General features: G+C 42.2%; 1 protein-coding gene across 2 annotated transcripts in view; it reads left to right on the plus strand.

Annotated features, from left to right (window-relative positions):
• Positions 1-21,496, plus strand: part of NUBPL (NUBP iron-sulfur cluster assembly factor, mitochondrial) — a 235,721-nt gene extending 214,225 nt beyond the window's left edge. For both annotated transcript variants that reach the window (XR_008549746.1, XR_008549748.1), the window contains 2 exons: positions 18,209-18,340; positions 20,247-21,496. The gene's annotated coding sequence lies outside the window, so the exon portion shown is untranslated. The remainder of the gene's footprint in view (positions 1-18,208; positions 18,341-20,246) is intronic.

Raw genomic sequence — 21,496 nt, forward strand, 5'->3', positions numbered from 1 at the left:
GCCTTTACATGTCTCCCCATGTCATTCATTTATGTACTCAATGCTTTTCAGGGAGGCTTGAAAGCACAGTTTAAGAATAATGATTTTTTAAAAATAGCAAATGTTTGTCACCCCTACCCTCAGAATTGTGTTTGTTACTGAGTACACATGGTAAACAGCTTGGTTCCTTCCACCGAGACTGTGGAAGGAGATTCAACCATCAGATAACAAGCCGAAGGAACAGTCCTTCAAAGCACCGAAGCGTCAACAGGCTGGCCAGGCGTGCAGGCTGCCAGAGGTCTTGACTCCTGGGCCAGAGAATAATGACAGGCTTTTTATTTTAAGTAGTAGTTTAGCATTTGATAGCACTTAATATTTGCAGTGACCTTTACAGCCATTGTTATATTAGTTATTCCTCCCAACAGCTCTTTGAACTAAATGACAAAACACTATTTTTACTCCAGTCCAACTCCCTCTCCTTCCACTACAATCACAAGGCCCATGGGGTTCTTGGCACACCATGCTGACACTCATTAGGTGTAAGTTCGTTTCTTATGAGCAGCCTCTCTGTGATAAAGAATTTTCAAGTCAAAAATAATATTATATACAGTGAATTCTAATATAATCACTGTAAGTCAGATCATGTTACTTCTCTGCTTTAAACACAGCAATATTTTGCCATCCCACTTGGTGTAAATGCCAGTCTTTACAATAGCCTGGAGGACCTATTACCCCCCCTGTTGGTCTGGACCTCACCTTCTCCCTCACCCTAACCTAATCACAGGCCTTTTTGCAGCTCCTCCTCTAGGCAGCCACTTGTTCCCACCCACAGGGCTAGCTCCCTCAACTCCTTCAAGTCTTTGCTTAGGATGTCACCTCCCAAAGAGGTCTCCCTGCAACTGTGAGCAAACCTTCTAATGTAATTTACTTAGCTATTATTTTACTGTTTGTCTTCTATCCCCAACAAGACTGTAAGATCCATTGAGTTCATGCTAATTACCAAGCAAAACAATGCACATAGAGGGCATAAATATTGTTGAATGAACAGACACTACTCTTCTGAAGGTCATAGTCATGAACTCTGACCTAGTGACTTAGAGTACATCCTGATATACAGTTTATATTCCTTAGCAATAGTGCCTATGCTTATTTTCCACTTATAACAACTCATTTTGATCACAACTCTGAGAAGATAAATGAAGCACACCAATTCTGAAGGTTGCAAGGCAGTGTAAAACTCAGGCTGTAACATAGGAAAGGATTTTGTAGATTTCTAGTCCAAACATTTATTTATTTTAGCCCTGTCATCTCCAGGGCATCTCCCGCTCTGTCTTTACAGAGCTGTAGATGGGTGTGGCAGTTTAAAGGACACTGTGGTCGGGTGGCCCTATCATATCATTCCTGTTCTGCCAGTGTTTGCTGCATGACCTTGAGCAAGGTAGTTTAACCTCTCCCAACCTCAATTTTCTTACCTGTAAAATGGTGATTAAAAAATAGTCATCATCTTATAGGGTTTAATGAGAATTAGTGAGCTAAAACGCATGTAAAGAGTTTGGCATGTAGTAGACAACAAATGAGTATTACCTGCTATCATCATCCTCATCAATATTATTATTAACTCTGATTTTTAGAAAGCTATTAACATTAAGCTTCATCAATTATTATTAAATGTATACCACTGATTTAACCCACCTCACCAGTTTGGGGGTAAAATAACAGATATGTTTTCTCCCTAGTAGTTGCCAGAGCATCTTCCTTTCTATATCAGTAGAAAGTCCAAAATTCTGTCTCTCAGTTCACTCCAAAAGGGTCAATCCTGGTTCCAAATGCAGGCAGAGAAAGAACTGGGCAGAATCAGTGGCCTGCCTCTCCTTGTGTGCTAATGGTGGGAGCTGACTGCACAGTTCAGCACCAGTTCCCCTCTACTACCAGGGTTCTCTTACTGCCCTAGCTCCTCTGCATGGTCCTGTGTACTTGGACTCCAAGATTACAGCTCTTTCGGTTCATAGTGTCCAGAGTGTTCTCACATCTCACTCACATCCTGAATGGTTTGCATTCTCAGTCATAGGCTGTGTTGGGAAACAGCCTCGCCCCACCCTTGCAAGGTTATGCTGCCTCCCTGCTGGTGAACCATGACCATCAGTCCACACTGCTCCTTTTCTCATGCTGAGTTTCCTCTTGGGGTCTTTGGTGTGCTTTTCTCCCAGAAGTGGAGTCTACTCTAAATTCTCCCACTGGGAGGCTCCTTGACCCTGTGCAATTGTCCAAGTGCTCACCGTAACAAGGGCTACTGTTAGGGCAGACCTTGTCAAGTCACAGGTAGCTCTACTAGGTTCTCCCTCCAGGCCAGTGGGCACCGGCATCTCACAGCATCATAAGTCAGAGTGACCATGTAATGTCTCTTCAGACCGAGAACCAGGACTATCCTTGCCTACTTTGACAGAAAAGTAAATGACATTATCTACATAACTAATTTCATGTTGCACCCTACCAGAAACCCTGCTATACTTATGTTCACTGGACCTGGTTCTACTTCTTGAAGTCAGTACTCTCTCCTCTTCCCTGTAACGGACCTTCACCTACTGGAAGTAACTGCTTGGGGTCCTTGGATTCTTCTCTTCTCCCACTCCTCCACTTACAGGGTCATCTTGGGCTTGCTTTTAACAATAGCTGATGTTTATTGAGCTTTGCTCTATGCCAGGCTCTGTGCCAAGTGCTCTAATGTGTTAACTAATTTAATCTTCAAGCAACCCCGTAAGATAAGTGCCTTAGCTCCCTTTCTTTCATAGACACGGAAACTGAGGCTAAGGGAGGCTTAGTAGCATGCCCAGTTCACATAGTTGCTAGGATCTGAACCTAGTCTGTCTGGCTTCTGAGCCCACAGTGATGCAATGCAGCTCCCCTAACTCATTTTCATAGAACTGTGGTTCTATAAACAGAAATTATGCTTATCTCAGAATATGTGGGTATTAGATATGATAAAGTATGAAAAAGTGATTAGTGCAGGGTCTCCATGAGTGCTCAAAAATGTTCTTTTGCCACCTTTCCCCTTCTGTTCAAATGAGCATTTCAATTCTTAAACACTTTACATTTTTTAAGTATCTGACACAGAGTGGATGCTCAGTGGGTGGTAACTACGCCTATTATTACAGAGTGCTTTGAAGTCCCTTCTCCTCTCACTCATCTGTATTTTAAATTGTGGCCACCCAGAACTACAGGTGATATGCTAGATGGGCTTGATTAAAGCAAAGAGAAAGGAGATAGTCACCTCCGATAGGGAGGCCAGTCCCTACTAGAAGGTTCCTAAATTATGTCCTATTGCCTGCAATCATTACTTTTTTAGTCATTTACATTGTCAACAGACATTAAAATTGCTGTCAGAAGCATGCTCAGCGAAAATAAGCCAAAAAGAAAAAGAAAAATACCGGATGGTCTCACTCATAGCAGGAATCTAGAAAACTTAAATAAGGGACCAGGAAAATGAATATAAGAAAGTGAAAATCAAAATCAACAAAAAACTATGAACCAGAGACACTTTTTGGGGGGTGGGGGGCGGGAGGGAAGGATTGGGGTCAGAATGGGGCGTTTGCAATTGTATGGGGGAATATAAAAATAAAATTTAATATTTAAAAAAAAAAAAATTGCTGTCAGTCAAATCCTCAATATCTCTTTCCTTAGGTTGTTATTGATGCATAGCTCTTGGCCTGTCCTTAAATAATTTTTTTTTCAAAAATGTCCTCTTTTTTTCTCTAAGATCTTAAATGCTATATGTTTGCTGTGGAAACTGAAAAAAATCAGAAAATCATAAAGAAGGAAATTAAAGTTACCATGAATAGCACTATTCAGAGCAAAGCTCTATTAATACCTGCACTGCACATATGTATTTCTAGTATATGCCCAGTTCACATAGTTGCTAGGATCTGAACCTAGTCTGTCTGGCTTCTGAGCCCACAGTAATGCAATGCAGCTCCCCTAACTCATTTTCATAGAACTGTGGTTCTATAAACAGAAATTATGCTTATCTCAGAATAAAATAAAATAAAATTAGGATAAAATTAGGATTATACTATTTAAAATATGTTCTGAGTGTGTCACTTTTCACATTCTCCCCCAGCCTAAGCCAACATCATCTCTATCTTAAAATACTGCAAAAATATTAAAACTAGTATTCTCCAAAATTGATTTTCCTGTTTTCATGCTTATCCCCTCTAGTCTATTCTCCAGCAAGTAGCCAGTGTGTACCTTTAAAATTATAACTCTACCCTATTCAAAACCTTCCAATAACTTCCCATATCACAAAAAATAAACTCCAGTGTTTGTCCTGGCATGCAGAAATGTGCATGACAAGGTTGCTCCACCCTTATTACCTTCTCCTCTCCCCTTGCACACAATTCTCCAGCCTCCTTGCTTCCTTCCAATCTAAGTGCTTTATTGTTTTGAAGCCTTTACCCTTCCCTACACTAAATGTCTCAGCCCCTTATTTCAGTCCCTGATCAGCTACCTTCTCTCATACTCCACCTTCCCCAAAGACTACCTTTACCTCCATTACTTCTGTTCCTTAACCCACACTCATTTACTTTGTTGTCTTAATTATTCTTCTGTAACATATTTTTGATGCCCATAATGTTCCATCCATATGTATGCACTATCAATACCCTATAGCTAACTTCTAGGTAATCTTCCTTGTTGGGTGTTATAATTTATAGGATTTTATCATTGTAGCTTTTATTTTGTAAGAGCCTATCATTTCAGCCTGATGGTGGTGTTAGAGATCCTGAGAACTTCCATAGTCAGGTATGATTCTAAATGGTTTTTAAAAATACTAATTTAATCTACTTCATTTCAAAAGGTAGTTACAGTTATTATCCCCATTTTCTAGAAGGGGAAGTTGAGTCAGAGAGTGTAAGTGACTTCTTTAACATCATACACCTAGTCAGGGTAAAGCTCGGGTCCAAACAGACTCTATGCTCTCAGAGCTGTATGCTCAGCCCCACCTCCACCCCACCAGCTGCTTCCTAGTCTTTCTCCCAGCAGATGTCAGTAAACTTCCTTTGTCTTGCAAGTCAAGACGGCTATTTCTCTAGAAAAGCACTGAAAACCAAGCTTTGTGCCATTAAAATCACTCCACAGATGAATGCCAGTCCTCTCTGGGATAGAGTTGAGTCACTCTGAATGCTCCAGACTGTACTATCATGGACCTGTGTTTTTCTACCTGGTTCACAAAGACATTGTATAATCCTTGTTTGTTACCATTTCCTCTTCTACAATTTCTGTGGACCACTTACCATCTGTGCAACCCTATGAGAGACATGGCATTGGTCTGAACAACATACAGTTTCTTGTGTCACCTTTTGGCATATAATCTGTACTAGAATTTTTCTAAAAATATCTGTTATGAAAATTAAGACATTTGTCCCCTTGCAAGTTTCTGGAAGTTCTACCCATAAACTCTCATACTGCCATTTTTTTTTCAGAGAGTATGATCATGAATTTGTGTTATTTTAGGGCCTAGGGCTGTTTAATTTCACTGACCCTGTTGCAGTGAGTATTTGGGAGCTTGTTCAAATGGTCCTAAGAGTGAATTCATTGGAGCCTGCAGACTCAAATGCAGCAGGCAGGTGCTCACTTCCTATCTCCTCACTATCTCAGACTTTAATTTCCTCTTGGGCATATTCTTGCTCTCTTTCCTGACTTGCAGATCTTGATAGAGAAAATGGAAACAAACTAGGAACTGAGTAATTCTATTTTACTATATCATCTCTCAGTTAACTATGTGTCATCTGCCCCAGGCCAAGACTTTTCTTACTCTTTTTCTTGTTCTGAGCATACCCGGATGGCTGTTATTGTTGTTCTGTGTATGCATTCATCCCAAGCCCTAGCCTTTCACTTCTCTTTCTTGACCCTTCCTTCCTTTGTAAGTGTAAAATACAAGCTCACTGGAAGCATTGTGATTTCTCTGGATAACTTCCTCTCTTTCTCTTTCCCCAAACTAGCTGTAAGTAGATAGTCAGAATCATATTAAGTGGAGCCCCCAATATTTCTAGAACTAAGTTCTACATGAATAGAGTTTCAGATCATGGGATCAAAAAGTATCTAGCCTACTACCTTACACAGCGAGGGCCAAAGTAATGGTAACAATAACAATCATAGCCAAACTTTATTAAGTGTTTAAATCAGGTAGGGATTTCATATACATTATTTCCCTTAATTCTCACAGTCAATATGTAAAGTAGGTCTTATTATTCATGATTACAGTGAAAATCCTACATATGTGGAAATGACATTTGCATAGTTGTAAGGGCAGAGCCAGGAGTCTGACTCAAATTCCTAAGTGAACACATTAACCTCCATATTATGCTGTCCTCTGAGTTTAAGTCCAGTAAGGCATGCCTTCTTTTCTCTGAACCTGTGGTATTCTGCTTCTCCACAGTCTCAAGAACATACTGCTTGTGTTCCCTCCATTGACTCTTATAAATCATGTGAAGACAAGGTCCCATTTCTCTCCAAGTGCCAGTGACCTCTACTCTGCCATCTATCTAGTGCTCCCTCATTGGCCAAAAGTAAGTCCGAGCAAGCAGCTCTCTTCACTGCTTCCTTGATCTTCTGTGATAGGAGAATGTCAGCAAAGCAAGGGTTGAGTGAATTAGATCTCTGCTTCTAGAGGGATGGAGCTCCTAAAAGACTTTTGGGTGATTCTACCATCCCTCCACCTGCAAAGAACAGAGCCTAAAGATGGAGTGACAGGTGTGCCCAGCTGGGTGAGCTCAAGGAGAACAGCCTTCCATCTTGCCTCCTCCTCAGTGAACTTTTCACACTCTGGAAATATTATATTGTTTTGAAGGTTTTTCTTCAACTCTCATTTACATGCCTCCTACTCTCAAAAACAATGTGAAATAGTTTACAATAAAACTTGTCTCAAACCAGTTAAAAGGAGAGGCAGACAAAGAGATCAGAAATCACTTGATTTTAACCTTTGATGAGAAGTTTCATGGTGCGTGAATATATTTGCTTAATTCCCAGTACAAACTTCAAGGTGTGGGAGATGAGGAAAGAACTCCAGGTGGGGAGAACCTGGAAGTGCAGGGTTCATTTTGTATATAGTCAAAATCAAAGGCATTATGCCTGGAGACACCCATGGATATCCTCATTTATACCACTTCATCTCAGGAAATCTCAGGAGAAGGCAACAGAGGGACAGAATATCATGGGTTAATTCTAAATTTAGAGTAGCCAGTTTGCCCAAGGATCAGAGCCAGAGTAATTCATCATTGTCATTAGCAAAGGACTACAATAAACTTGTCTTTAAATTTTAATATCTAATTCATGTACTATATAGATAGAACTCACCCTGTTCATTTATCTCTGTGTTATTATCTTTAAGCATAGAATTGGTATAAATCATAATGGAATCTCTTAAAAATGGCCACAGTTGCTGCAAGGGGGCTTATGCTGTGTTCATCTCCTGAATAAGTTTTCTAGTAGGGAATGAGTGAGTGATGAATGAATGAATGAGTGCCCATATGGTACCCTAATACTAGTGAATTAGTGTCATACTAGCTGTTCCACAAACAGTTCATTCATTAAGGCTGGGTGTGTCCTCTGGCAGCGCTTCCTGTTGTGATGATGGTTGGCACTAGGGCAGTTCTGAGGCAGACCATTAACCAGTAACATGACTCAGGGCATCGTGGGGGCAGGGCAAGGTACACTTCTCTGGCCCTGCCAGACAAGCACCTATAACCATAACCTTGCTAGGTTTTCATATGACAAATTCATTCTATAGCCAGATGGAGAAGAGTATAGATAGTGGAGAGCAGACAGGAATTTCTATGCCATCGGGGATAGAATAGATACTCAAGTTGAGAATATTTATATCAGAGGAGAGATTCCTTGAGATGGGTATTTCCCTTCAATTCTGTGGGAGAATTTCTGTAGTTCATTAATGGAATCAGAGTATGAAGACAACTAGAAACTAAGTTAAAGCAGTTGATGTTCAATTGTAACAACCCAGCCAGGTTTAGTTAAAAACAAACAAGGAAATATAAGGTAATAAATCTAGAACTATTCTCTTAGTTCCTTCTGGTTCCCTAATGTGAAGGTTTTTAAATTGTGGTTATTTGTGGGAGAGGCTGTAGTTATTGTAGGCAAATATTGATATTCTCTTGTGTACAGGAAATCATTATAAATGTGAATGCGACAGGGGAAATGGCATTGATAAGTCAGGGTGTGGCTGTATTTTGCCAGCTTCGTAGAATTTCGTAAGTAGTATTCCTAAAAACATCTTGCAAGGCTGTATTAAAATATGTAATATGAAAGCCTTTGGGAAAATATTAGAACAAAATCCATTCTACACAAATGATTATGTAAATTCATTCAACGCACCAATATTTTTGACTCTTTTTCTCTCTCTTTCTCTCTCTCTGCCTATCCTACCAATCCCTCACTCACTTATTGAGGGGTGAATTGTGTTCCTCCCAAATTTGTATGTTGAAGTCCTAACTTCCAGTACCTCAGAATGTGATTGTATTGTGGTGATAAGGTCTTAAAGATGTAATTAAGGTTAAATGAGGTCATTGAGGTAGATCCTCATCAGTGTAACTGCTGTCCTTATAAGCAGAGGAAATTTGGACAGAGACATACAGAGGAAAGCCGTGTGAAGACATAGGAAGAAGATGGTCATCTACAAGCCAAATGGAGAGGTCGCAGAAGAAACCAGCCCTGCTGACACCCTGATCTCAGACTCCTATTTCCAAAATTGTGAGAAAATTAATTTATGTGTTTAAGCCACCCAGTCTACCCCCAGTCTACACACCCAGTCTACACTACTACCCAGTGAAGCATTTACACTGTTTATTATGCTAGGTAAAACAAAATATTTTCTCTGTCTTCAAAGAGCTCCCAGACTGCTTGGTACAAAACAATGTTAAGTGTTGTGGAAAATATAAGGTTACAATGAGAAAACAACTACTTAGTTTTTTGAAATCTTAACATTCAAAAAATTGAAGCGCTCACCCATTCATCCAACTATAGGGGCCACTGATTGACATATGAGCTCATTTTATTTGAATTATGACAAAAATTTTTCCAAGGTAGGGGGGTCAGTTGGGAGATATGTGAAATTTGTATGACCCATGGAAATGAAAACCTGCAGAGGAATGGAAGGTTGTGCTTTTAATTCATGGGGTGTCATTTAGGTGTAAAACAGTCATCAAGGCATTTTTAATGCTTTAAACTCATCAGAAAACTTATTTTCACAGTAAAATCCTAACTTCATGGCAGATACATTTGTTCCCAGCTCACACGGCTTTAGTTGATCTCCAGAGTGAGCAGAAGGTTTCAACAGTGACAGCTGGCACCCTGGTCACATAGATTCTGTTTGCACAGGTACTAACTTAGGTAAAATATCGTGACTTGAACCAAGGTGGAGAAAAAAGGGAAGGCCCCTGTGATTTGGGAGTAGAACGTAGTCACATATTTTAACAAATAGCATGAACTAAACTATAGAAACATGGAATTTTTAATGCTCTAAGGGACTTCGGATGATGTCGGGTCTTAAAAACAAACAAACCAACCTTCACTTTAGTATTTGGAACCAGAGATATGAGTTAAGTTTTAAGTGACTTGTCTAAGGTGAAAAAACTAGCAAGTAGCAGCAATGGGGTGAAGACCCCTAGCTCCTGCTCTGTAATCCAGCTGTCTTCTCTGCCCCTGTAGGTTCAGGTTTAAGAAATCATAATCCAAAACTAATCATCTCACAGTGTCAGCCATGCAGATGTTTTGTTACTGAATAGAGAGTGTTGTCTATTTCTTGGTTTTGGTCTACGTAGCTAGAATTCCTTTCCATGTGGGAAAATGAGTCAAGCATTGTAGCCCTCTTTTCCCTTCAGAAGTAGAGATACTTATTAGCTCCAAAATGGGAAGAAGAAACAAATGCTTATCAGGTAGCAGCTATATGGCAGACACCATGCCAGCCCTTTGTAGTAACCCATGAGGCAGGTGTGGCTATCCACGTTTATTTTTACATGTGAGAAAACTGAGAGTTGAGGTTAAAGCTCTTGTCCAAGATGTCACAGGACCAATGAACAGATTCAGGAATTATTCTATTCCAAAGACTGCGGTTCTCCCACTATTCTATATTGCCTTCCTCGGTGTAAATAATAAGTGGTATAAGGCTAAACTAAATTTATATTAAAAGGTAAAGATGTATAATTTTATATCTTATTTGTTAACCTTCAACTTTTCTCAATCAGTCATAGTGAATGCAACCCTTATTCCCTCTCTAGGCTGAAACAGAACATCATGGAAGGTCATATTGAAACTTTTCTTGGCCAGGAATTTGTCCCAAGTTAGTTCTATAACTTTGGGACAACTTTGTATCAAGAACTGTCACAGGACACTTACCCTTAGAAGAGAGGAGCCTCACCATCTTTACGGGGTCTCTTGTGTATTAGATCTGGCTTCTCTTTCAGCTAAGATGTGAAACCCTTCTATGAAGATAATTTTTATTCCAGAAAATAGCATGTCCTACTCATGGTCAGAAATCTGAGTGCTAAGGTTACTGCATATTTTTTCTTTTATAGAGATAAAGAAGGACTATTGTGAGGGACAGTGTGTCAGTCTGCCTCATTTAGATTGTTTGTGGAGTCCTGTTTGCTGAAGAGCTAATATTTAGTGAGCATGAATGTCCTGTGCACCACATGGTGCCCAGGCACCATACAAAGCCTTTTCTGAGCATGGTCTCCATTAAGACTCAATAATCTTGGGCCTCCCTGGTGGTGCAGGGGGTTAAGCACAGCACTGTAAAGCTATCTGCAGCCTCTGCAGTGCGAGTTCAATCTCCTGCTGGCCAGGGATCAACCCACATGGCGCAGCAGACCTTTCCTGCCTCACCCACTGCTCCCCTCAGCGGTGTATTTCAGTCAGTCTCTGGTGAATCCTCTCACCCCCTTGTGCCTCTTATATGCATAAATAAATAAATCTTTAAAAAAAAAAAAAAGAAGACTCTTATGTTGCACCTACCTATTTGTACAGAGGTATAAACTGTGACTTCAGTAGGTCAGACTTGGCCAGGTTCCCACTCCCATCAAGAAGCAGGCCTGAACTTTGAACCCAGGCTCTTAGTGCAACCCTTTGAGCTCTCAAGCCACAGTTCTGGTTACCTCCTGACTCTGTTTCTTTGTGTATTTCTCTAGCCAGTTTTTTCTCCACCTGACCATTTATTTTCAATAATTTTTGTTCTTGGAACAGATGATTTCCAAGGTCCCTACGAGTATTGAAAATCCATGACTGATTAATGTGTAATTTATGCAATTTGATTAATTTGCACTAGTTCCCGAGTACATTTATTATATTAATTCTTTTACTGAAGGTTCCAACAGTTTTTTAGTTTACTTATAGATCTCTTGATGTTATAGGAATCGTACTGCTATTCCAGAATAACATTTAAAACCTGAATTTTTAAAATGTAACATGGTTTAAAAGCATATCTGAAAGGGTTTTATGCAACATATCAATTTTCCATATGCGCCAAAACGGTCATTTTAAATCCCTGTTCTCTTGGTTGTCATTCCCTAGTCTTGCAGATGTGGTGTTAATTGCTTGCAGCTTCAGGTCCTTTTTAACATGAGGTAATAATTTGAGTGTCTTGGGCTTGAGTGCTGTATTTGTTAGACATGCCAGGTCTGGAATTGGTGTTGGCTCATCAGGATGCTGAATCCACTCAGAAATCATCTCATCTGAATTTCAGGAAGCTTTGTGGAACCTCTTGTTGTGTTCTTCTCAACTCATCGTGACAGCCAGTGGTGTGACTGATTGCACAGCCAAGGCACCTGTTAGTCAGACGTAGCAGCTTTGGGCGACAGCCCTTTTGGACCAAGACAGATATTTGGGCCTGTCTTGTTATGCTGTGCTTGTTGAAGAACAGTTCTGGAAATGACGTCTATTCATGGACTCATGATCTGGGCTATATCTAGTCTCTGAGGGGCTCTCTGTAGCTGAAGACCGACTCCACTTGGGACACATCTTAATTTCATTCTTACTAGGTCGAGAAGACCAGGAATATGAAAAAGAAAGGAAATGAGGGCCTCCCCTGGTGGCACAGGTGGTTGAGCACCACGCTGTGAAGCTGTCCACAGCCTTTGCAGCGCTGGTTGGATCCCGGCTGGCCAGTAAGGGTCCCAAATGGCGCGGCAGACCTCTCCTGTCTCGCCTGCTGCTCCCCTCAGCAGTGTATTTTGTCAGTCTGCCTGTTCTGCTCCCTGCTCTCTCTCTGGTGGATCCTCTCACCCTCCCACGCACCTGGCCGTACTCCTGGTTCTTGTATAAATAAATAAATCTTTAAAAAAAAAAAAAAGGAAATGACAGGATTCTACCATCACATCTATATTTAGGGAGCCAAAGTGCATCATTTTAGAGAATATCCAGACACTATCTTGTGTGTCACCTGTAGTTCCAGTCATTGGAGTCGGGCAAGCCTGGGCTCCCACCAAGCTTGGCCATTAATGACTATGTAGTAAAGAGGAAACAACTTGACCTCCTTAACTGTTTCCTCATCTGCAAATTGGTATGATAGTATCTCCTCCTTAGGTGTGTTGTGAGGACACACTCCATGTTGATGTGTTAGAGCTGCTGAAGCTCTTGGGCACCCTGTTTTTACTATTTCTTCCTCTACTGACTCCCCCTTTACAGGACATACTGCTCTAGAAAAATAAGATTTGTGCAAACATAGGAATGTTTTAGGAGCTCTTATTAGGGGTGTGCCATTTGATGCATGTGTTCTTGAAGAGGTTTAGGTAAGTAATATTAAAATCATATTTTAAATGCACAGGTATATTTAAAGGTTTGTCAGAGCAGGTTGCTTTATAAAGACAATAATAATTTTCTGAGTTATTTTAATTTAGTATTTCTATACATCATATTTTCACACAATTAGACACCCCTGTTACCACCACCACGGCTATGCCCTCAGCCATGGCTCCCAGAGGAGCAAGCAAAGCACAAACAGTGCTTGCCTCTTGGGGATGGGCACACTCTCTCCTCCAGTGTCTCCCCTAAAGGCTAGGCATTTAATGCTCATTTAATGCAGCTGTCAGGGGATTGCTACTCTTTCTTTGTGATAAGAAGCAGGCCTAGGTTCTCAGCTGGCTGACTTGAACTAGCATGTTGCTGTTGAAGTGTCAAGATGGTCTGTGTCTGAGGACTAGCAGAGGGGAAAGGAATGGCCTGCAGGGAGCTGCCTAAGGCCACCTTGGAGTGAGGGTAGTCCTCACCTTGCCCCAGAGATCATATTCTGAGTAAATTTGTGTAAAGCATTAGAACTGTGCCTGGCACAAAGTACATGGTGCGTTTTAACTGTCATTGTTATTGCTACTATTATTACAATGTCTGTGGCAAGTCTCTCTGGGATATGGCTTGGGTTGTCTTTCCAAAATGGTTTTTCATTTTACAAAATTGAGGGGTGGATTTTGGAACCAGTGGTTACAGAACCAATGAGGGAACAATTAGATGACCCTGGAACAGATTACACAGGCCATCTCAGACCTTCTACTTCCTCCTTAGTCTCCCTACGGGGTCAGGACAAGCTGAACTCTGGCTAGGTCGTTTCGATTTACTGGATGGTTGCTCTCTTCCAGAGCCTTGCAGAAGCCATGTGAACGTTGTGTATTCACCCAGCCTGCTGACAGAAATGGGGTGCAATTAAGTCTACACTGCCCTGTATTTAGGCATTAGAAATCTGATTTTTGAGAATGTACATCTTGCATTGCCATCTAGATTTCCGAGAAAAGTTCTGGGCAAAATAACCCATACCCAGGTATGGGTAATTTAAAGCCTGAGTAAAATGGACAGAGAGAGCCCAGAATACCCAGGTTTAAATCTTGGCTGTAGAGATGTGGAAGATTGAAGGCTCCAGACGGTTGGCTTCCCTGCAAATGTTTACCGTCCTGGTGCTATGAGGCTCTGGGCAACCCATTTTAGCCTGCTCCTCATATTTTCCATAGACTTATATTTTCCTTAGGGACCTACTGATCCAGAGGGAGGGTAATGAGATGATGAGGAATCAGACCTTGCCCAGACTGAGGACTCCACGTCTGTACAGAGATGATCCCTCTGCCTATGAAACATAAGAACTGGACTTTAAACCCCAGCCCTGGGCCTCCCTGGTGGCGCAGCGGTTGAGCGCTGGGTTGCAAAGCTGCCCGCGGCCTCTGCAGCGCAGGTTCAATCCCCGGCTGCCAGGCGAGGGTCCCGCATGGCGCGCAGACCTCTCCTGCTGCCCTCTGTTCCTCTCAGCAGTGTACTTTGGTCCTTCTGCCTGCTCTGCTCCTCGCTCTGGCTCTGGTGAATTCTCTCACCCTCCCGCGCTTCTGACTGTACCCAGTGCTTGTATAAATAAATAAATAAATCTTTAAAAAAATAAAAATAAAAAATAAACCCCAACCCTTACCCACATCTGCCTGGGTGTGGCCCTTAGTCCCTGGAAGTCTAGGTCCTCTTGGGAAAAGGCAGCATGAGGCCTGGGGGTATATTTCCAGGAAATGGGAAGACTGTGGTAACCATTGATTCAGACAGAGTCAAGAACAGGGGCTGCTGTTTCCTCCCTGCTGCATGTTTCACCCCACCCCTCTGCCCTGTGATGCCCAGACTGCTTATTCTACTTGGATGCCACAGACCTTGCAAGCAAAGACCTCCTAGAAGACCTCTGAGACCTCTGAAACTTGCAGCTGGTGGTCCCTTTAGTCAGTATATCTCTAAGTTTACCTTCCAAAGGAAAAAGCATTTATTGCTGGGACCAATTGCAGCTCCTCACTGAAGTGCCTGCTGCTGAGACAATAACTGTTGTTCAATCTGTGGTGACTTTCTCTGCTTCCTAAAACGTATGTCACTTGGAGCCCTGAGCCCAGTCTAGCCTCTGGAACACAAGACTATTTTATAAACACACAATACTGCAGATGCTGCACAGGGGACATGTTTCCCTAATTCCCCCTTCCCCCGACAATGATGTATTAAACTAGAGGAATTACCTCTAAAAAGGTAAAAGGGGAGTGTCTTGTGACTGTCATTGCTCCCCTTTCTTTTTGCTGGTAGCCAAGTGGTGTTGTTTTGCATGGATTAAAGTCGAACTTGCGCCAGTGGACAGGGGCAACAGAGGCCAGGAGGGTAGGGAACAGCAGACACGGGCACTGATTGTGTGTTTGTGTTTAGGGGGGAGGCCTGACACTAATTGGACACACCAGCTGAGCCCCACATTTCCTCCTGTGTGCCCAGTCCTGCCCAGCAGGCTGTTGCGAGGCTCCCTGATAATGGCTATTACCCAAGGCCTTACCATGCACAGTGGCCCTGGACCACACTTTGGACCTCTTAGTCTACCCCAGCGCCATGGCAAAGGCGGGTTTTTGATCCAGCATCTCACACTCACCAAAGGCTTCAAATTTGGATTGAAATTTTTTTTTTATTTTATTTATTTATTTATATAAACACTGGGTACAGTCAGAAGCGCGGGAGGGTGAGAGAATTCACCAGAGCCAGAGCGGGGAGCAGAGCAGGCAGAAGGACCGAAGTACACTGCTGAGGGGAGCAGGGGGCGGCGGGAGGGGTCTGCGCGCCATGTGGGACCCTCCTCCAGTGGCCGGGGAGCAGCCGGGGATCGAACCAGCGCTGCAGAGGCTGCGGGCAGCTTCGCAACCCAGCGCTCAACTGCTGTGCCACGGGGGGAGGCCCTGGATTGAAATTTTATCTCCAAAGATATGCTGATAGTACTGAAAGTAAGAATGAACCATCAGATGTAAACGATCAGATATTGGTACCATGCCCATGAATTTTAAAAATAAATCTTGTTCCTATTGTGAATAGGATAATTACATTGCCTCTGTGTGTATGCTTTAAATTTTATACATGTCACACACCTTAATTTATTACATGCAAATGTCTAAAATATGACACTATCTTTAACCCCTATTTCTTTGTGTTAACATACTGGGAGCCCCAGAGAGTGGAAGCATCCCAGGCATCCCTTTACTTTGAGTGGCCCCAGTGGCCACTCTCCCCTTGGTGCACTGTGGGAAAACACTGCTTCTTTTCTGTGTTGTCATTTTGACTTCAGAAAATCTAAGGTGCAACTTCCTGTTTCATTACAGTGATTGACATAATGAAAGAGGCTTTCTAGGTTTAGGCATGCACAGTTCATCCCTTCTCCCTTCAATCACAGTACTGTTTTCTCTCCAGTCTGGCTCCTCACTGCCAGAGCTGCAGCCCGTTTAGTTTAGGGGAAAATTACTGGCTCATGTTCCCGAGCCTTAGACAGTGGGGCTGAGCGGTAGCTGCAGATTGGAATCAACTAGGGAGTTTTCAAAAACCTGATGCCTGGGTCCCACCCCCCAGAGAATCCAATTTACTCAACTTGGGATATGAGCTCAGCCTTGGGAGTTTAAAAGCTTCCAGATGATTTTAATATGTAGCAATGTTTTAAACAGTGCCCCAAGACCAGGGTTTGAAAATATCAACATCAACAGAATGATATGAGGGCTCGTTAAAAAATCAGATTGCCGATTTCCCTCCGAGAGCTAGAGTTTCTGGACAGTCTCTGACAGTTTGCATTTCTAAGTTCCCAGGGGATGCAGTGCTGCTGGGTCTTCTTGGTGCACATTTTGAGAACTTGTCCTAAAAGAAATAAAGCCAGGGCTGGGGAGAGGAATGTGAGTGAAAGCACTAAGAACCCGCTATTTCTTATTCTCAAACGCTATAGTTGGCTTCAGACGCAAGACAGCCCTAAGTTATAGAGTGTGAGTCGCAATGTAGGCTGCTGCTGTCCAGAAAACCCAAATGGAGTTGCGTCGGTGGGGGCAGCTGGAACCCTGGGTGGTTGAGTAAGGCATGGGCTCCAAACAGCGAATCCGAGGGTCTAGATCAGCTCTGTCTGGTGAAAAATAATGCAAGCCTTAAACGTGAGTCACATGTGTAAATTTGTATTTTATTGCTGAATAAAGTCTAGAAGCAGATTAATTTTAATGGTGTATATTTTAATGGAATTATCCAAAAATCGTAATATTTTAATATCATTAACTTGAAAAATCGTTTATGACATTTACATTTCATAATGTGCATTTTACACTTAAGGCACATCTCAGTTCAGACTGACCACATTTCAGCGTCTGCATGTGTATAGTTCAAGTCCGGATGCACAGCTTCTCTGCCCCTGAAGAAGGGTGATGGATGCACAGAGGTTCCTGCTTCTTTCAGATACAGCCAACCCCTCCTCCCCAACCCTCCTAGAGCCCCTGGCATCTGTTCTCAGTGTCTGAGAATCTTCCTTGTGTTCTTCACCATCAGAGCACAAAAGGTCGAGCGGGCCGAGTCAGGTCTGTGGGGTTTGTTTCCTCATGTCTGTCTGAGGTTGGGATCTGAGTGGGTTTCACAGCCACCCCTCCCCACTTTCTGACTTAACCTTCTACTGACATGAGCAGAGCTCCTGAGTGCTGGTGGGAGAGAATGAGGCCTTTGTTGGGAAGGAAAGGGTCTCTGACTTAGATTGAGGAAGAGAATGAAGGGAAAGCTATGGTTGAACTGAACAGTAAAATGAGGATGGAGTTTTCTTTCAAATTCTTCAAGCAGGAAAGAACTGGTATTACTAGTGCTTATGCTGGCCAAGGGTGCTGAGGCGCTGTGGTTCTTGACAGCACCAGGTCAAGAGTCATTGTGCTGTCCTGATGGCAAGCTGCCCTCTCTCCAAGTAAGGTCTTCAAACATGCAAGTATTGAATGCCTACTGTGTGCAAAAGTATATTGGCAAGGCAGTCAATTTTAGTTATTGGGATCACATGCTTTGGAATCCCTAAGTCCAAATCCCTACTTCTGCGGTACGATCTTAGGTATGTCATTTACTTTCTAAGCCAGGGATTCTTCACTTGCAAAGTTGTGGTAACACCTATGTCAGAGAGAGCATGTGAGGATAAAGTGAAGTAATACATATTTATTTATCTCACTTGTAAGCTCAGTGCCTGGCATGCAGGCTCTGCAAATGGTAGTGGTGGGAACTCAGTGAAGTGAATGAGGTTCCCGTGATGTAGAATTTATGGAGGGGCTGGAGGGAGGGAGGAATACACAGGGTTGTGCAAGTGGCTCTTTGTGAAGCTGTCACCACCATCACCACAGATGCTATTATGTTCTTACACAGCAGTAAGTGCCGTGGGAATTACCAAGCTGTGTCAGGCCTCGTCCTTTCTCTCCTTTCTCTCCAGGAATAGAGTCTGTGTGAGGGGACATGTATACTCATTCAAGCCAAAGGCGAGATGTGCTGATTGTCTTGAGAGAAGAAGAAGAAATCACTTCCACCCAAGAATTCAGAGACCATGTCCTTGAAGAATAGACAGGTATCTGCAGGTAGAGATTGATGGGGAAGGGACACGTTAAAGAGAGAATGACTTGATCAAAGCCACAGAGGTGAAGATCTTTGTTTAGGAAATAGTGAGTGGTTGTTACCCTGACTTCTACATTGCAGCCCAATTGTACAGGCTTTAAATACCGGGCTAAGGAGTTTAAACTGTATTTGGTAAAAAATAGTCATAGACACTGTCTCAGGATGAGATGACAAGAGTGATGATGATTATCTTTTTCCTTTTGACATGGGTTTTAAGAACCAGAATTTATTGACCTTACCCTGTCAGAACTGATCACAAACCTTCATGCCTTGAGACACATTGAACATGTAAATCATGTCATCCATAATTGTCACTTCCCAATCCAGCTACCCCCAAAGTAATCCCTGCTACCAGCATAGTGTGTTTCCTTCCAGAGTTTCCTCTCTATGTAGGCAAAATACATAGATTAAAAGAACTAAAATTCAATCATGCCATATTTATTGTTCTGCCATTTATTTTTTATTGTAGAAAATATGCAAAACATAAAATTTACAATTTTAGCTATTTTTCAGTGGCATTAAGTACATTCACATTACCGTGTATCCATCACCACCATCTATCCCTAGAATCCTTTTCACCTTCCCAAACTGAAACACTGCACCCATTAAACACTAACTCCCTGTTCTTTCCTTGCTCTAGCCTCTGGACACCATCACTCTAGTTTTTTTTTTTTTTATTAATTTGATTACTCTAGGTGACTCATATCAGTGGTATTTGTCTTTTGTGACTAATTTATTTCATTTAACATAATACTTCAAGGTTCATCAGTGTTACAGGTTATATCTTCATTTCCTTCCTTTTTAAAATTATCCCATTATATGTATAAGACAAGTTTTGTTTACCCGTTTGTCCACTGGTAGATTCTTAGGTTGCTTCCACTCTCTGACTATTGTCTGCTGTGTACTTTTATAAATAATATACTGTGGACATTTTCCTATGTGAAGTCCTATAGAACTACCTTTTTAATGGCTGCCTAATTGTTGTATAGAATTGAGTAGTCTAATTCAACAACCAACTAGTAGGGCAGTGGAGATTTGAACCTAGTTCTTTCTGGCTCCAAAGGCTGAGCACTTTTCATCACTCCAAGGCACATGAAGGGTGTGTACATTTGGAGCCTTCTCATGACCAGCACGATGTTATGCAATTATAAAATAATGTGCAATTTAAATGGGTTCGGAGAAGATTCTCATAAAGAAATCATAAGCGTGGGTGAGGTTTGGTTCTCCCTGGTGGTACAAGGGGAGGTTAAGCACAGCAAGGGGTTAAACACAGCACTGTGAAGCTATCTGCAGCCTCTGTAGCATGAGTTTCATCCAGGGCTGACCAGGGAGCTGCCCACATGGCGCAGCAGACCTCTCTTGTCTCGCTCGCTGCTCCCCTCAGCGGTGTATTTCAGTCAGTCTGTTCTGTCTCTGGTGAATCCTTTCACCCCTCACACCTCTGGCCTGTACCCCATGACTTAGTTACCTCCAGCTCTCAGTTTATGCTGACCTGGCCCCTTCTCAGAGTGGCCGGTATAATAATGAACAATAGATCTTTAGGCCAGAAAGGACATTAGGGTTCATCTGGCCCAGCCCTGGTTTAGAAGATGAGCCCTGAGGCCACATGTGAGTTCCCCTGCCTCCACCCTGAGGGTGTGGCTGCTGAGCTAAGCAATGTGGTAAGACTCTGCACTGTTTCCCATTCCCATTTTATTGCCTCATAGTCACTCTGTTGATACTGGAAATCCGTTTTCCCAAGTGCATTGTTTTTATTGTTTATTTCTCCCATACACTTATAATCTTCCAACAGCCTGCTTGGCTTTATTAAAAGATATTTATGTTTTCTGATCACTTCTACTTCCTTCTCTTCCTTCCAGGAATGGAAAATCAATCTGAGTGCCGTTAAGAGGATATTCCCTGAAGAAGATAGCTGGTGACAGTGGATTTGTCACCCAACTAACTTCTTTTACTGAGCAATTGGAATTTCTTTTGCAGGGCATGTGGCCCAGTGTTATTTCACAGTCTGAATTCAGGTCTCTTACTGATTTGCCAAGTTTTCATTCCATTGTCTCACTGTCATTGGCTGATCTGATTTCTTCACTGATTAATTAGTTTCAAACTCCTTCATACTGATTTAATAAGATTGGATTATTTAATTGTGTTGGAAAATTCTGAGAATATATCATTTAGACTCTGATAAGGGGCATTTTAAAAAAATCTTGTGTCAGAGACGTCTATTGGGAAAAAGAGGTCATCTTCCCTTCAGTCTCTTGAATGACAAGGAACAAATGCAGAAAGGATGTGGCAGGACTCCCCTGCTGCAAGGCCTGGAATCTTTCACAACAAACAGTTCTATCTGTGAATGGGGCTGTTTTTTATGTCCTCTCACCAAAGGTACATTTAGCTACTGTCTTTCTGCCTCTAGAGGTTGTCTGAGCTGGTCCTAGGCATGAAACCCTAGTCTGTCTGGGTAAGGCCCACTTGTCACCTGTCTTCCAGGGTCAAGACAGAGCCATGGCCACTCATCAGCCCAGGTCTCTTCTGCTTGATTTAGAAATGCCTTCCCTTTTTCTGTATCCTGTAGTCTTTTCAGCAGAGGTTGGAGTAAAAGTCCCAAAATTGAATGTTTCCTGTTCTTGTCACAAAGAGAAATGGATGAGCAGATATATCCTTCTCCTTGATGGGGAGAAGGTAATTCAGTCAAGAGCCAAACCCCATCATGAACACAGGGTGGATTCAGGGCCCTCAGGAAGGTGTCTTCTGGCATATGTGGTTACTACTTGGCCAAAATTATAATTTTAATAGCTACTTTCCCAATGAGCCATCACTAGGATGCAGAGAGCTTATTTATTTAACACAGACCATTATATTCAGCTAATCTCTATTAATGTATATCCACTAAGGTAGCCTTAATAAAAATGTCTAAACATGCTCTTAGATCTCCTTAGAATTCCCTTAAAGTTCTCTGTAACTGCCTACCCCTGAGCTTAGGCTGTCCAGGCAGTAACTTGCAGTGCCCCGCGGTGGGAGGGTTCTTGAATATCTCTATAGCTGCAAGAAATGAGCTACACCCACAAAACAATCTCTCTGCAAGGCAGGGCTCTGGGAGCTGCTGTGCAAGCTACAG

Source organism: Talpa occidentalis, unplaced genomic scaffold, assembly GCF_014898055.3.
Source record: "Talpa occidentalis isolate TD23 unplaced genomic scaffold, MPIMG_talOcc4v2.1 talOcc4.11, whole genome shotgun sequence".
NCBI lineage: Eukaryota > Metazoa > Chordata > Mammalia > Eulipotyphla > Talpidae > Talpa > Talpa occidentalis.